We start from the raw sequence: 15,898 nt of genomic DNA on the forward strand, positions 1-15,898 counted from the left end.
ACATTCTCAACAGTAGAACTAATAAAAAAAGAGAGGGATGTGTCTGATGCTCAGGGAAAAGGACATCAGGATATCAGTGTTTGAGAGCATACAAACCAATAATCATCTACAGGAACGTGAGTGGCCTTCAAACTGGGGTCAGAAAATAGGATAAAGAGGAATTATACCTTAGGATAGGAGAGAAGAAAATTTGAGTATCATCTCATTTTAACTCATTCTTATTTATTTCCTACCAGGAATGTGGAAATGTGCTATTAATAAAATAAAAACAAAGCAGATATAGTTGCTGTTTTCCCAGAGCTTATAATCTAGTAGTGAGATAATAAATAAATAATTGCATAGAAAATAAATATATGTAACTCTACATCTGAAAACTAACAGGCCAGACATATTTCAAAATTCAATTTTTTTTAGATTTTATAAAGGTGAGATGTATATATACACAAAAGCTAACCTTATCAGCCCAGAGAGGATACTAAAGGAATCTAGCTGATAAACTTTACTAATTTGCCCTTATTGTCCATCGGTTCCCTCATCTATCTACCTTCCCACAATTTGCCACTTTAAAAACTCAAGTCCTTTTTCTTTGTCATGTCACTTTGCTAAACATTTATTGTTCTCTTGCTAAGATGCTATATAAGCCCGAGTTCTAACTACCCCTTTGAGTTATTCATCTCTGAGTGCTCCCCTGTGCATGTGTGATCCACATGTAACTTGTCTTTGTTTTTCTCTAGGTACTCTACCTTTTGGCAGTCTAATCTATAGGACTCCAGCTAACAAATCTAAGATAGTAAAGGGAAAACATTATTTCCCCTCCTATCATTCGTATCAGTTGGGAGTGGGACAGAGGAAGATTGTGTAGGCACAAGTCTGTGTGCCTCATTGAGAGAGATTAAAGGCCAAAAAATTTCTTTTTATAAGAGGCTCAAGAGAGATATTTGCATTCAGAAACAATAAAATTTTATGGATTTTTTTCCATTCTATCTTTCCTGTAATGTGCTTGTGCTGCTAGAAAATATTTCTTGTCCATATGATAATATATAGGTAAATTGCACATTTGTTTTAGATATCTCATGGTAACTTTTGCAATCCTTGACATCTTCAGGTGGTGTGTGTCCACAGAAATGACTTCTAGAAAACCGATCTTTTATTATTCTTATTCTGTTGGTATTCTCTCATGGGCTATGTTTAAAGTTTTTGTAGGAAAACAGCACTAGCACATCAGCGTGATAAACTTCCTCAGTGTGTAGGGTTTATTTTTTTATATTATCCTGTCAAACCCATCAATGTGATTTTCAGCTGCATCATTTCCTATATAAGCCCATTTCCAATAGATTTTCTAAAACCTTATACCATGATGCTCCTTAAATTTTGTGGAAACAACTTTCTTAATATTTCATTTATCTTTAACTTTCTGCTTTTCTTGGTGTATTCTAGCTTGTTCATGACCAACATCTCAGTCAATACTTATATTCTCTTCCTAATTGAAACCCACTTGATCAATGCATGGTTAAGATATTCAAGTATTGCCCTATGCAATTTTTCTCTATTTTTTCATTGCTTTTATTCATCATGATCACTAGAAACTTTCAACAATTTGTCTTCTCTCCTCACACACACATTTTATCTGGTGGTGATTCTAACATTCTACCCTTAAGTAACATGCTTCATAGATGTACCACATTGAAGTATCTACCATAATCCCATTCTCGATTATTGACAGATGCTTCCCTTTCTTCTTCTTCCCACTCTTAACCACAGGTGATATTTTACTCTTCTGACATTTCTTTATGTAATTACACTCAAGTCACAAAATAATAATAAAGCCACAAAATATTCATTCTCAGTAGAGACATAGGGGATGTGGTAGTAGCAGTGAGATATAACTAATGGCTTATCTCAGGTTCATGTTAAAAGAGAAAGTTAGCACTAACTTTAAGAAAAAAACTGTAGTAGTTCAGCACCTTTTATGTTTGAGGGATTCTAGGATGCAGTGGGATCTTTTAACCAAATTATTTAAATGTCTAGGTCCAAAATATGTTATACATCATGGACTGAATTTGAAAATGCTATCTATGTCACTATTTAGAATATTTGAAAAGCTTTGGATATTTAAAGATGATAATTAGGATCAGAAATGTATAAATATCCTAATCTACAAAAGGAGGAAAAGTATATTGCAGACAAAACATCACAGAACAAATGAATTGTGTCTGCCATTAGACACACTCTCAGTCTTCTGAGGGTCAATAAGTCCATATCTATGTGAATGCTGGAGCAGAAGCTGATTTGATCATGAATTTTGTTTTGAACACATCTCCCAAACAGAACCCTCCCTTTACATTGTCCACTCCAGAGCTGACCAAGAGCTTCTACCACCCTATGCCCACTCTTACTTCTGTCATTTTCTAGATGTGGAAGTTCTATCATCTTATATCTTCAACCCCCTCCAAACCACTGCTTCATTTTGCAATCCTAGCTATCCTCCCTTCATTATTTGCACATCTCAGACTAAACAGTCACAGCTTAATCCCAGAGGATTCTTCTGAAAAGATCTGTCCCCCTTTAGCCAACCCAAGACTTGGAAGTCCATTGTGCCCTGACCCTATCCCTCAACCTCTGCCACATCTTCCAATGGGTCCTATGTCAGAGATTAACACACATATATCGACATGTGAAATTAACAAATGCTTGACTATCCTACCCTGAGAGAACTATGGCTAATCTGACTGATTTACAAGCCTGTTTTGCCAAAATAGACCAACCACTGATAAGACCAGCTAAGACTGGAGCAAACTGAAAAGTCTTTTTCAACTGAGAAGAGACTAGGAGTGAACAAAAGTAACTTCTGTGATGGCACATCCCAAAATCTCCCCCTGTTCATCAGGCTTATGCTGCCATTTTTTTTTTAACATGAATGCCATAAGGAGGCAATTCCTTAATGCACATGTCCAAAAAGGAGAACACCTCCCTTTGTCCCTATATCCAATCAGCATATTCCATTCAACCTACAAGCCCAGGACATTTTGACACTTTTATCCTCAATCTATGCCCACCCTAACTCTTAGGGGAGGTGGATTTGGGAAATTTTCTCCTATCTCCTTGCTTGACACCCTGCAATAAAACTCTTTTTCTCTGAAGCTGGTTAACCAGTGTCAATGTTTGGCTTACTGCACATTGGGCAACAGTCCCTTGTCTGGTAACACCAGTCAGCACAAGTGGGCAGATAGGGTCATACCAAACCACCTTCCTCTAGCCTTCTTGCTTCGTCCTTGGATTACTATATCATTATAAGATGGTAGATCAAAGACTGTGATTGAAAAACAATGAGCAAAGTCTTCCATATCTTTAGAATAAAATGGTAAAATGTGTCCTTAACAATTGTTTCCTTTATAGGTTTTCACATGCTATGAAGTGTTGAATAAGTGATGCCGAAATATATTACTACCACTTGTATATCAATAATTTAAATAAAAACATAAAAACAACATTGACACCAAATTACAAGATATGACAAAATAATTATTGGGCCAAAGTAATAAAATAACATTTAATGAGGAAAAATGTTAATGTTATTTGTTTCCAAAAAATATTTGTAAACTCATTAATATGAAAAACTAATTTAGTCCAGGGCCATACCAGACAGGTTAATGCCTTTAACAGTATCTTCAGTCAGTAACTTTCTACTCTTTAAATTATTTGGGACAGGTAGCTAATGCCCCAAATAGCCTATACCACTTTTGAATATATATATATATATATATTCAAAAAATATATATATATTCAAAAATATATTTTATATATATATAAAATAATATACATATAATAAGAAATAAGAATAAGAAAAGTCTTCTTGATATTGGGTTCAGTTTTGCCTTATTTTAACATGTATCAGTAAGTTTCACTTTTACCATCCCGGATGGCAGTTGTCCAGATATTTGCAGAGAACTTTCAAAAGAAATAGCTAGACATCATTTCTTCTTCATGCTGCCTCCACAATTCCTTTGACAGTTCTTCACAGGACATTGCTTAAATCCCCTAACTACTTTTTGTTTTTCACCCAAGAAACACCATAGTATACCAATATGCTTCAAAGTGTAGGATGCAGAAATTGACACACATTCAGGTGAGATCTTATTTCCCTTGTAATTTAAAGGTGTCGCACAAAAGGCCAGCTTACTCCAGTTTCGGAGCTTTTCCTATGTCTGCAGTTACTTAAAAACAATCAGCTCAAGATAAACTTTATGCCAGAGACACATTTTTGGGTGGTAGATTTTGTTACCCTTCATGAGCTTATTACATTATAAGCTTGGGCCATTTCAGGAAGTTACTCAGTTTTCCTGTGTCTCTCCCATGTATATAGGAGATATACATGTCATTAAATATGTTTGTTTTCCTCCATTATGGGAGATGGAAGGGGTTTCAGCCAAAAACTGGGAAGGGTAGAGGAAACATTATTCTTCCTCCCCTATGTTTTCTTTGAGTCAATTCTGTAATACGGCTCATCACCATTTAAGCAAATTCAAATGTCATTGGTAGGAGTGTGATATCTAAACCTTAGCAATTGATATCCTTATTATACACTATATGAGTTATACCATATCTGGAAGATTATCTCCATTCATAGAAAACATCTGTTGTAGGGCACACAGTGGCTCAGTGGGTTAAGTGTCTGCTTTCAGCTCAAGTCATGCTCCCATGCTAAAGAGGGAGCCTGCTTCTCCCTCTCCCTCTGCCGTTTTCCCTGCTTCTGTGTATATGCTCTCTCTCTTACTCTCTCTCTCTCTCAAATGTTTTGAAAACTTTTTTAAAATTTTAAAAATAAAGAAAATATCTTTATGTTGTTATCTTGTTGAATCAGTGTGCATTCAGGAAACAGTACCCAGGAAGATAAGGATGGTTTCAGGACCATGTGACCTGAAGAACTGGTAACAACATGGCATCTCAGGTCAGAAAGGAGGAACTCACCAGGGATGGCTCCCTCAAAACTCTGAAGCATGACACCTGAAATGACCTTTGCTGTAGTTATTGCATAAGGCAGAATTAGACAGATGAAGAAAGGGAGGCAGAATTCGTAACATTACATTTAAATTCAGTAAATTTGCTCTCACTGCAAGTATTCAGGTAGAGGTAGGTTTCTAAATAGCAAGAAAAATATGTTAAGGATTTGGGTATTAGATGCCAGTTTGAATAAATCTCTAATTTCCCTTCAAAAGCTAAGCTTTTGGGACCAAAATTCCTCATCAGTTCCAGAGAAAACCAGGCATGTTGGTAATAAAGCAACATAAAGGCAGAAAAAGAAAACTATACAGGCACTATGCAGCAGAACAATAGAACAAGCTATCCTGGACTCATCTGCAGCATCAGTCCATCCTCTCCCTTGGTCCACCTAGATGCTTCCCTCTGGCAGGTCATTTCCTCCCAACCTCTCCTGAGACCTCCAGACTCTCTGCCCTATACCTCCTGGTGTGTGGTGCTCCCAGAACCTTCAACTGAAGCAATAGGGAGGAGCCATTTAATTCCCTCAATGACTTACCTTGCCACTTTAACCTTTGGAGGCCCTTCTGATATTTTTTTTCTATTAAGTTTTAATTTTTTAATGAAATAGTATGTTATATACGTCACTAAGAAAAAATGATGTATGTCAATATACATCCATACATGCATTTAATCCAGCATATACAAACATTTGTTTCAGATGTCACTGAAGTCATTTCTCAAAGCAGACAAAAGGTAAGATTTTTCATTTCTCTGTTCTTATTTAGTAAGTTAGAAACTAAATTAGTAAAAATGAAAGTTAGGGATGAAATAATAAAAATGTAAAACTCTAATGGATGACAACTTGGGTTGGCCAGTTCTGAGACACACACATGCACCTGACAGACACTGTGATTTATAAGTTTTAAATATCATTTGTTAAAGAAGTAACACAATTAATACTTGATGTATCTGTCCCTTTTTTAAAAAAGTTATAGCTTGCCTGGTGGTAAACAAGTATTATAGGTTTTTCTTCCTTCTTGCCAGAAAAAAAAACAAAAACAAACAAAAAACTATAATACCAAATGGTCATTTGATTTAATATTAGATAATGATTTAAGAGCTTCCATAAAGTGAGAAAGTCTGAAGTCATTATTATAAATGTCCTTTCTCTCTATAACGATCCTAACCATGCCTTGGTATTTAATCGCTAAGGAGACTATAAAGATATAACTCCATAAATAACCCATATAGAAAGAAGTGCTTATGGACACAGGTCTCTGGTTTCTTGACTATCAAGCTCCCTGAAGTATATATTGTTGAGAAATACTGGAGTGATGAGGTGTGTAAAGAAGTAGAGAACTCCAGGTATGATTTTCACACTGATAGCTTTGCTTCCCTTATTTAAAATAACAACAAAGGAAAAGCATCCAAGCATCTCAAGTAACAGGTATTCTCTAGGTGAATAATAATTATGCCTCTAGACTTAAAAAATGGCGATCTCATGGATGGCAAATAAGACAATAAGACATGTGACTGGGGATAGCTAGGACTTGGCTATTGTGCAATCTATACACTAGTATTTTGCTTCAAAGATTGTGCATCAATAGTTCACTCTCAGCTGAATTTAGTAAATTTGAATGAACTGCACTGGAATGCTAACTCACCAAACTACTTTTGTGCAATGGCATGAGATTTCATGCTTTTGATATATTTGATAAAACAGCGGAGCTAACGGATCATGGGGTTCCACTAAACAGAAATATTTCTAGAACAAACACGGCAAAGAGAAAAAAGTATGTCTGTCTGATAAAGGACCTATAACAAACCTGAAGAATGAGATGCATCAAAGTGAAACTCATCATATTGGTGACAGGTATGGCTGTGCAGGCACTAATTAACCATCTGAAATTACTGGAGATTTGTTATGCATGGACTGCTTTTGTAAGTTCAGAACTGAGTCATCCTGGATACCCGTGGCAAAAATTTAGATTTTTTTTTCAATATGAGTGATAGATAATTATAAATATTTATAAGTGAACATGATTCATATTATTATGAATAATAAGAAAACAAAGAAAGAAAGGAATATCTCCTAATATTTGCTACGGTTAATAAGGTAGAAGCCTGCAGCTTCTCTATACAGCATGACAAACAAGGTAAGTTTCTAGAGCTCAATTAATACTGTGTAATAGTATATAGCTCACCCAGAACATTATGTTGTAAGCACATTGCATAATATATCTATAGACTGTCCAGAACATCAGCCTCCTCTTCTGTACTTGTCACTTTACCTCTGCTCCTTCTCTCGTCTGCTCCAAGTCCTGAATGCTTGTGATGTGTTGCAGAATCAGTTCCTAATGTATTTCAAAGCCAGAAGCTACCTATCTATTCGTTGAAGCATGTTACAATGTCCTTAGAGCCCTTTACTGCCTCTCCGTTCCCTTCTGAAACCATCACCAAATATTCCTTCTATCTCTTGACTCTTCAGCTCCAATTTGCTTCTGCTAATTTCATCCCAAGACAAAGACAAACCACGATCCAGTCGTTAGAGCCCGTGTGGCAGGAGCTAATTTGGCGTCTCTGTGTCCCGCATAGGGACTGATTCACCGCGTGGCCCTGGGTGAGTTACTTAGCCTCCATTGCCCCATGTGAACCTGAATCTTAATAACACCTACCTCACCAGGGGTTATGAGAATTCATTAATAAACTATCATTATCGGTCTTCATTATGCACCTGTGTGTAGCCCAAAACAATCCCTCTTGTTCTAATTGAGCAGTACAGTGTGTGTTTTTTCCTGTGGTTTTATTTTTTATGTGTGGGGAGGGACCATTGTGTGTTCTCTCCACTCCTGCTCAAGACAGCTATTAGACCAGACTGCTTTATCTGGGTAATTTGGCTTAGTGGAATTTTTTAAGTCATACTGCAACCTAGATGTTGACACTGAGAAATTAAAATGATGATTATTAGGCTGGGCTTCCATCCATTGCAAATTGACGGGCTCATTTTTCTCTTTCAAAACTGCCAGCTAGCTGGCCCCTTTGCTTCTCAAAGCAGCAAAGTTTTAAAGAACCGAGGAACATTACCCAAGCCACAGTGCAATAACTCTAATAAACTGCACCTGTGGATGACTCTCTGGTTTATTTATATACTGTATCACAGGTCATTAACAGAAAATAACCCACTGAGATACAACATTCTTGTTTACAGTGAGGTTCTGGTGGTGACAGCAGGAATATAAAACACAAAATCAACAGGGAACACTGAACTAATAAAAAGACAAGGGTCTATAAAGCATAGAAAAAAACAAAGCCAACTGTGCAGGCAAAAATAAAATAAAATAAACTTCCATCATAAAACAATCAAAAGCTACGGTATATTTATAGAGACAGGGGAACCCAAAGACCCACTGAGCTGGAATATTTATGGGTGTCAGACTGAAAGTCAGGAAATCTGTGTGCAGTTGGGAGTGAAAGCTTGATCAGTTGTATATATCCCTAGAAAAACACATTTGTTTCACCTTCTTTTGGTCGTCCTTAGCAAACTTTCCAACCAATAAGCTTTAAGATATCTTGGTCATTAGGCTCTGGAATTAACTTTCCAGAAAGTTAACATATGAGGAGTTTAGAAAATGTTTGCTAAGGGGGTGCCTGGGTGGCTCAGTCAATTAAGCATCTGATTCCTGACTTCAGCTCAGGTTATGACCTCACTCACGGTCCTGAGATCAAGTCTCCACACCCAGCACAGAGCCCACTTAAGTTTCTCTCTTTCCCTCTCCTTCTGCCCCCTCCCCTTCTCTCTCTAAAAAAAAGAAGAAAATGCTTGCTAAGAAATCCTTATGCTAAAAAGTAAAATTTTGACATTACCACTATTACACCATTTCTCTACTTTTATATTGTTAACAGTGGAGTCTTTCTTTACAAGCAATTGATCACTTGTAGGTAGTATAATTTTAAGTTTTATTGAGCCCATTTGCCTCAATAAAACTTCCCTACTTCTGAATCACAGTATTTGGAATTCTGTTCTTTTCTATACAATGTTACCTCCCTCTACCACTCATCTGTTAAGTGATAATACTTTTAAGATGAATAATGCAAAGTTCACAAGAAATGTTATTATAGTAAGTATGTAGGTGATTCTGGAAGAAAAGGAAAAAATAAGGAAAGGACAAAGGGAAAGAGGGAAGGAGGGGAGGAAGGAAGGAAGGAAAGTTAAACTCTAAAAAGCACATGTTTTATTTCTCAGTTATCCCTGAGATGAGTTTAACCATAGCCCTTGCAATGTGGCTATAGAGGCAGTGATGCAAATAGCACTTAGTTTTAATCGAATTATCTACAGTTGCTGTATGACAATTCTTTTTTTTTATAAAGATTTTTATTTATTTATTCATGAGAGACAGAGAGAGAGAGAGGCAGAGACACAGGCAGAGGGAGAAGCAGACTCCATGCAGGGAGCCTGATGTGGGACTCGATCCTGGGTCTCCAGGATCATGCCCTGGGCTGAAGGCGGCACCAAACCGCTGAGCCACCGGGGCTGCCCTGCATGACAATTCTTAATCACCTTCGAACATACCTGAAGTGAGTCTTATTGCTTCCGGGTTTCTATATTTTTGCATCTTCAATACAAGAATCTAGTTTTTAAACAAATATTTATTTTCTACTGCATGCAAAACAGAAACAAATGAAAAGAATAAAATGGGCCGTTTTCTAGAAACTTTTCATCTATTTAGAAGCTAAGCTCCATGAAGAGAGAGACTGTTTTCTCACTACTGTATCTCCAGCACTTAGAATAATGCCAGACACATGGGAAAAGGTTTAAAAAATATGCATGGAATGAATGAAGAATGAATAGATGAGAAATGACATTAGGGAGGGCTATAGAAATCTAAGGAGTCTAGTTAAGAGTCACATATGCTACTTTTTAAAATGGAAGTTAGTATTACTGGACAAATATTTATGTAGGAAGTAACAAACTTTCTGGTTTAACAAAAGAAGGCTAGCTTAGGATGTAGAAAGATTAGCAAAGGACAGCAATCTAACTAGAGAAAAAAATCATTATCTGGGGAACCAAGAGGTCAAAAATGCATAATATGGAGCAGCCCTGGGGGCTCAGCAGTTTAGCAAGCCTGGAGCCTGAAGCCGGGTCCTGGAGACCCAGGATCGAGTCCTACGTCGGGCTCCCTGCATCCTGCATGGAGCCTGCTTCTCCCTCTGCCTGTGTCTGTCTCTGTCTGTCTGTCTCTCTCATGAATAAATAAATAAAATCTTTAAAAAATGCATAATACTTTGTGTGGGTAAGTGTTGTTACTATCTATAAAATGATCACTGATCAGCCCATCTCCAATACTGGAAGCCTTTATAAAAGGCCATTTTTAAAGGTGATATAGAATCTTTAGCTAATGAAAGCCACAGATACTGAAAATGGGCCAAGCCTTATAAATTCATTAATTATTCACATGTGACTTTGGATCCTAATTAAGCAAGCATGACCCCAGCTTTGTAAGATTAGATGGGGTAGTTCTTACTGACTTGTGGTAATCTTTTCTTCACAGTCAGTTTTGAAAGTAATAAACCAAGATGGTGTCAATTAAAACAAAAAAAGTGGGCACCTGGGTGGCTCAGTGGTTGAGTGCCTGCCTTCAGCTCAGGTCATGATCCCAGGGTCCTGGGATCAAGTCCCACATCGGGCTCCCCACAGGCAGCCTGCTTCTCCCTCTGCCTATGTCTTTACTTCTCTCTGTCTCTCATGAACAAATAAAATCTTTAAAAATATATAAAAATACAAATAAAACAAAAAAGTCCCAGAAAACCGACTTCAGTGAACCAGGATGGAGATTAGATGAGGGGGCTCACCGGAGGGAACCTGGTAGCTACTACAGTATAACCTGGAAATTGCAAGAGCTCAATATACTTGAATAAATGAAGGAGCAACCAGTACAAATTGTTTTCCTTTACACAGGCAGAAATGGAAACCCAGAGAACTTATGCGACTTGCTCAGAGTCACAGTTTTTTTGTGGTAATGTTAGGTCACCTTTTCTCTCGGCCCAGTATTTGATCTGTTTTCTTCTGTTTAAGTTTATAGTGATTCCATTAAAAGGACTGGACCCACTAGCAGCTGCTCTCAACATATTTTCTTATTTGAGTCTTTAGCCATGAGACATACATCTCTATTCTTGTTTCTAGTGAGAGATTGAACTGGCATCCCTGTGCTTGTTTCTGAGGAGGAAATCATTTCGAGTTGAAACACAGCCAGACTGAGGAAGTCCTGCTGAGTCTGAAGGAAGTTCACTCATCCTTTGCAAATGCTCTGGAAGGAAGAAAAATAATTCGTGTCTTTGCAGTTTTAGCTAGCAAATATTGGGCAACAATCCATTGGATTATTTCCTATGCACCTGTATGTAAATAATCCGAATGGAACTGATTAACATTAAAATGCTAAGTTACTGAAGTATCCAAGGGGAAATTGATTAGATTAACTTGATTTGGTGCCAATATGGTAAATGCCTTAATGTTTTAAACAAATTGAGGCAGCAATCTGTGATTATTTAGAAACATTACATTTTTTAAGGTCTTTATTTTGAAATATAGAAGAAAGTACCGGATTGAAAACAGTTTGTTTTCATTTTCCCTAGTTTCAAGTAAATTTTTAGACTTATTTTTAGTTATGGTGATACTAGCAATGGGTCACCATTGTGTTCCTCTAGTGGATTATTTCTAACCCAAATGGCTTTTTTCTTTGTCATTTGAAGAAACCAAATGCCTTTGGGGCTCAATGCGTTTAGAAAATATGTAAATGATGGCTTTTTCCCTGTCAATCTGGGAGTGACAATTCAGTAAGCCCTTCATCCACATCATCTGTAGCATAATAGCATTTTAATTTAGAGTGAACCTTTTTGCTTAGCTCATATGTGTCTTGTGCATTTTAAGAGAAACTATTTACAGAGAAGTACAAAAGTCCCTAGAGATGCAACATCTCATTTTCAATTCCGTTGGCAGGAATACTAATTACATTATCACATATTCAGCAGCATTCAGCAAAGTTATTTATTCATTCATCCTTAAGACCTGGGTGCCTACCAGGTCAGTTTCAATAGCAGAACCTTCAGATTCTCTGTGGATGGTACACACAGATAATTAGGTGTACAGTTGTGAGAAAAATCACACCCCAAAAAACTCAGCCTTGGAGAATCACCTGCTTCCTCATTCTTTGAGCGAAAGAGAAAATCCAATAGTTGCTAGAGATGGAGAAACGTATCACTGAAACTCCTCATCCCCCCAGGTTCTCGTTTCTTAATTAAACTTTGATTTTAGTTCTTAGATTAGCAAGGGAAACTGCTGACAATTAATACTGAAAACAGGGTGAATGATATTCTAAGAAGGTTGTCCTCAACATGGTAAAAATATTCAGAATTTACATGTGGAGCAATTTTGCTCCTTACATGACTTTGAAAGTGAGTATTTCCTGTTCAGCACCACAGGCCTTTGGAAACTTCAACAGTCATTGCTTAATGATTTACACTCCACACCATCTTCAGTAAGCTTGCTTCATTGAGATGTTCGAGGAACTAGAGGACTGTAAATATGCATATTTTATCAAAGGTGTCAGATCTTTCCTGGGAATGTTAACTCCAAGATGTAGAGAAAGTGAGTACCTGACCTGATGACTAGACTTTGGAAGAAGATAGTTCTGTAACATACAAACAGCATGATCCCCTAAATTGTCCAATTTCACAAACTAATGGTAGCTTTGCTATCAATGCCAGATCTGCAGCAGCAAAAACTGGCCTCTGGTCCACTTCACTCAAAAGGTGAAGAAGAAAGCAAATCCCTGGTGGGATCATTAGAGCTTGCTTTAGGATCAGGTTTGGAAGTTCTACCTTTTTGTCTCAATGGATTTTGTGAATGACTTTGGACTAGATGCAACATCGGGGCAAGATCCCATCCTGTCTTGTGTCAAAGCATCCCTTCCCTTCATTACAGAAGATGCTGCAGTCCCTATCACAAGGCCTGCTGGAAATTTAGATGTAGGAGAGGAGTTTCATTTTCACGGCACTGCTGCACATTCAATGTCAAAAAGCAACTGGAAGTCCAGTTAGAAATCCAACTTTTTGCACATCTTTAATGTCACTTTCCCCTAGAAATAGAAGATAAAAACGGTTAGGTAGAACAAACCCACTGGGAAATCTCTCTAAAACCTAAAAGCTACAGAAAATTGTAACATTACAAATCTGTTCCTTAGAGATTTAAGGTTCTTAATAAAGGTTCCAGAATGCCAAAGATTTCTTGGTAGCCGCAGATAATCATGGAAAATCTTTCCTGTTTTCTGAGTTCCTTAATGGTTAATTTCTTTACTACAGATAATAGTGATTCTGAGGTCAAAATTTCAGTCTTCTTATTAATATTAAAAGCAAAAAGGCCAAAGAGAATTTGGCATGGGCAAAGAATATATTCAACTACTCCTTATAAATATTTTTAACTTTATAACAGTTTTCTTTTCTGGCTTCTTTTGGTGCATTCCTCTGTTGTGAATGTAGCAACAACTCACACAATGCTATGAGATGGGTAACCTATTTTCTCTCAAGTTGCTTGAGACAGGATACTTACGTAGTTATACAGAAGTTTCTCTTTTGGTCAATAGGATAGAATATAATCTCGCCCCCATCCTGAAATGGGGCCAAAAACATAGTATTGGAAAATGAAAGGGCATAAAACTTGTGTTTGAGAAAGGCACAGGACGAAGCAAGCAGGGTAGTAGGGACTGACAAGATTCTAGAATTTCTTTAGAAGAAACAAAACTTCCTTTTAACAAAATAATCAGTAAATACTGGATATTTGAAGCAAACTTTCAGTGGCTGCAAATGGATGTTAAAAATGTGCCAATAGCCATAATGGTCCTAGTAGACAAAAGTGATGCCCAAGCACAGATATGTGTGATGCAAGAAGTGGTATAGAGATGGACAGAGAAAGATGAGCAGAATTTAGGTATTGCAAAGACAGGAGGCATCCAGACTGAACTCACATTGAGCTCACTCACTTGAACAGAATTATCTAATGGTTTTCTCCAATTTTTAAATAAAGAATGATAGAAAAATAAATATATGTTTTCTAATCTGCTACCTGTGACTCTGCTTGAGTGAACAATGAAACATTTATATTATTCTATAGTATGGATTAAGCCGTTCCAATGGATCATTTCACTGTTTGCATTGAAATACTACAGCTACCTGGACTGGCAGGGACTCCTGATTATTGAAGTGAAGGTTCTGGTGCTAGAATTATGCAAACAAGGAGAGTTCATCTTCCAGAGAGTCCTGTGTTACCTGTTTCTACTTATGCTACTTCTACTTATTTTATGAAACCAGCCAAAGAAACTCATGTGAGCCACTCAAAATTGATCTCTGGCTCACAACTCTCCTTATAGAATAATTCCATAGGAAAGAATTCCAGCAATAATTCTTTTGAGTACATGCTTATTTTTCGAATTACTTAATTATTTTAAACATTTTCTAAGTTAATTTGAGACACAACTATTTAGTTAAGGTATGGTGTGTATGTTTATGTGTTTTAGTGTGTAAGGATTTAAGAGACAGAAATACCCTATTAGAGCGGCCCGGGGGGCTCAGCAGTTTAGCGCCGCCTTCAGCCCAGGGCGTGATCCTGGAAACTCAGGATCGAGTCCCATGTCGGGCTCCCTGAAATAAATCTTAAAAAAAAAAAAAAAAAAAAAGAAATACCCTATTAATATCAGGCAAATGAACTCTATAGGTATCAGTCCAGGAGAATTTGAAGTAAATAGTACCCATATTTTGCATTTTACTTTTTTTTACTATTTTGCCTTGGCAGTGTAATAGTATATATCTAATGTGACCTATGGATTAAGTATTTTTCAGTGGCGTTCTTGTATTTGCTTTAATAAGCAATTCCTGAACATCATAGTTAAGTATGTGGAGTGAGCATCATCAGAGTAATGTCTTAGATGGAATTAGGGTTCCAATGTGATATTTACCTTTGAGAATCTCTTCACTCACCTACAAAGTGCTAGCATTATACCCTCTCTCAGAAGTCCAGCACAGCCAATGTTTCTTTCACTATAACAATAGATCTCTGTTTCCTTGTCTGGGCATCAGATGTAATAATTCACATGCATTTTTAAGTTAAGGCCCTGTTAATAGGAATATGCTTTTCATTCACAAGAAGCACACTCATAACATGAGATACTTGCATGAGGAGAAGGCTATGGGGACTATGTTCTCGTGGCACACTCCCATAGGGGCATTCCTACATCAAGTAGAATTCCTATATCAAGTGCATGAATGCACTCCCATTGCCTTTAACTGAGCATGTAGAGTTATTATGCTGTGTGAATGCAACCCCACCATGATGGATTCGCTTTGGTCACTTTAGTGGTCAGACTTTCGTATAGACTGTTTTTCAATCTGGTATTTGTTTCTGAAGCACATAGACAGTGCCTAATGTTTATTCAAACTTATCAAGCCTAAGAATATTTTCTAAACTTCTTCTTATGGTGGCCCCCACTGTTCCACCTGCTGAGACTCAAACAAACACCAGTGTGTCCTAGGAATGGTTTTGTTGCTGCTGCAGTTAGATGCTTCCTTGGGGACCCTAGGAATAGCAACAACCTAGGAAACTCCATCAACGTTATAGCTACCTGCCTGAGCTTTGGTTAATCTTCTAGAACTTGGAGCTGAGGTAGGGCGAGTGGGTGGTAACACACCTGAAAATTTAATTTGGAAGAGACCAGAACATTCTCAATCTTACAAATAAAGCGCCTGGCTTGCTTCATCCTTTCAAATTTGCCCAATCCTATTCAAAATACAATATGACACAGTGCTATCTTCATAGAATACTTTCTGTATCAGAGATTTCTCACTTAAAAAAAAAAAAAAAAAAAAGATGCCG

General features: G+C 37.2%; 1 long non-coding RNA gene across 1 annotated transcript in view; it reads left to right on the forward strand.

The window, feature by feature from the left end:
- Nucleotides 1-7,640, forward strand: part of LOC118355531 (uncharacterized) — a 28,151-nt gene extending 20,511 nt beyond the window's left edge. The window contains exons 2-3 of the long non-coding RNA XR_004818187.2: nucleotides 5,699-5,733; nucleotides 7,469-7,640. This is a non-coding gene — a long non-coding RNA (uncharacterized LOC118355531). The remainder of the gene's footprint in view (nucleotides 1-5,698; nucleotides 5,734-7,468) is intronic.
- The last annotated feature ends 8,258 nt before the right edge of the window (nucleotides 7,641-15,898 follow it).

Source organism: Canis lupus, chromosome 8, assembly GCF_003254725.2.
Source record: "Canis lupus dingo isolate Sandy chromosome 8, ASM325472v2, whole genome shotgun sequence".
In the NCBI taxonomy this organism is placed as follows: domain Eukaryota; kingdom Metazoa; phylum Chordata; class Mammalia; order Carnivora; family Canidae; genus Canis; species Canis lupus.